Raw genomic sequence first — 2500 nt, 5'->3', positions numbered from 1 at the left:
GCAACTGTTGGCTGCGATCCCTTTCTCTCTCTCTCTCTGTCTATCTCATTCTCTCTCTCCCTCTTTCTCTGTCTGTCTGTCTGTCTGTCTGTCTGTCTCTCTCTCTGTCTCTCTGTCTCTCTCTCTCTTCCTTTCTCTAATTTTCTTCTTTAAATTAGTAAACGAAGAAAAACTCTCAAAGTTACAATGTCTCAAGTATAAAGGCTAAATATTTGGCTCTACATCATTACCCACATTGCTTATGATTTTGTACCAGAAAAATTAGTTCAAAACATTTTGTCCGACTCTGTGACTATGCTGCCAGTTCACCAACAAGAACACTACTACTACTACTACTACTACTACTACTACTACTACTACTACTACTACTACTGCTAATAATAATAATAATAATAATAATAATAATAATAATAATAATAATGATAATAATAATAATAGTAATAGTAATAATAATACTAATAATAATAATAACAATAATAATAATAATAATAATAATAATAATAATAATAATAATAATAATAATCCTTTCTAGTGGAAGTACAAGGCCTCAAATTTGGAGAAAGGGATTAAGTCGATTACTTCGACCACAGTGCGTAACTGGTACTTATTTAATCGACTCCAAGAGGATGAAAGGCAAAGTCGACATCGGCGGAATTTGAACTCAGAACGTAAAGACAGACGAAATACCTATTTCTTTACTACCCACAAGGGGCTAAACATAGAGGGGACAAACAAGGACAGACAAACGGATTAAGTCGATTACATCTACCCCAGTGCGTAACTGGTACTTATTTATTCGATCCCGAAATGGTGAGTGGCAAAGTCGACCTCAGCGGAATTTGAACTCAGAACGTAAAGACGGACGAAGTACCGCAAAACATGTTGACCGGCGTGCTAACCTCTCTGCCAGCTCGCCGCCCTAATAATAGTAATGATGATAATAATAATAATAATAATAATAATAATAATAATAATAATAATAATAATGGGCTACAGCAAATATTCTGCTCAATACCACAGATTTGCTTGTCAGTTGTTTGACCTTAACCAGTTGAGCATGTCCCTTAGTGGCTGACGATATGTGGCATCTCTGATCACGAGCAGAAGTAGTGGGGAGCATCATAGTCATGTGTTGAGAGGGATTCTTTGGTTTGAATAGTTCACCTCTGGAAACATGGGTGGTTTTTTCAACATCCTTAAACAACCCTTATTCAGGGACCGTTTGAGCGGGATGGGCTACTCAACCTGAAGGAAATTCTAACTGGGCCCCACCTGCAAGGTCATGTGCTGTTTATCTTGATATGAGATCACCATGTCGCGCACATATGGTTGTGATGCATGTGCCTGGTGTACCCTTATCAGACGGGTAGTCATGATGGGTATATTGGGCTTCGTATATTTTACCACAGTGTCACTTTGATGGCATGAACTTCTCTCTCACTCAATAATAATAATAATAATAATAATAATAATAATAATAATGGTAATGATAATAAACCGGATATTATTATAAAAGATCAGACAAAAAGGTTGTGTTTATTAATTGACATGAGTATTCCTTGCGATCACAATATAGTGGCGAAAGAATTTGACAAGATCAGTAATTATAAGGACTTGCTAATAGAAATTGAAAAAAATGGCATCTCAAAGCGACTACAGTACCAGTGATTGTAGGATCTTAAGGAAGGATAAAAAAAGGTACTGAAACCTATTTGAAAATGATGCCAAGCTTGCCATCCATACAGGAAGTGCAAAAAATCGTGTTAACTAGAACGGCTCATGTACTGAGAAGAGCATTATCACCGTGAAAACAACATCCATTCATGAATTTATTCATTTATTAATTTTTTAAATACATATTTTACCTGTGAATTTGCGTGTGTAATCTGAGAATGCATACAATGAGCATCTCTGCCCTAGGTGTATGGAAAACACCCGGCGAGAAACGGAAGAAAATTTGAAGGAAGAAAAAATATATATATATCTATATATTAAACTCTAGTTGTGTGAGTGTCTGTCCCCTTCGATTTAGATTCCTAACTCCTCCCACATTTTGCGGTGCAGTTTAACCAAATTCGGGTATCTTATAGTCGTGATTCATATCAAGCCCGTCTGACTATTAGCGCGCGTCAACGATGAGTCTACGATTTTAAAAATAATTTAACATCATTTTTTATTCCATTTTAATGCATAAAATGCATCGTGTGTCGATGGCGGCGGAGTTGGCGTCCACGTTCACAGCTGCACCTGTTTGCTTCTCCCCCTTCCCTCCCTCGTGAAGCTGTGGGGAAGGGAGTGTAAAGAAATCAACGTCGTAATGCGTTGTGAAGGAAACCAGCGTTCTTTTAGAATAACGACTTCACGGCTTGAAGACACCAAAACAAAAATGGCTAAGAAAGCCCGAATTTATAAGGGAAGTAACTCTCTAAAAATGCTTATATAGTTATTTCTCTTACAAACCCGAGCAACGCCGGGCGATACTGCTAGTATATAATAATAA

The sequence above is a fragment of the Octopus sinensis genome, linkage group LG4 (genome assembly GCF_006345805.1).
Source record: "Octopus sinensis linkage group LG4, ASM634580v1, whole genome shotgun sequence".
NCBI classification, from domain to species: Eukaryota; Metazoa; Mollusca; class Cephalopoda; order Octopoda; family Octopodidae; genus Octopus; species Octopus sinensis.
This window is presented reverse-complemented; position numbering follows the sequence as displayed.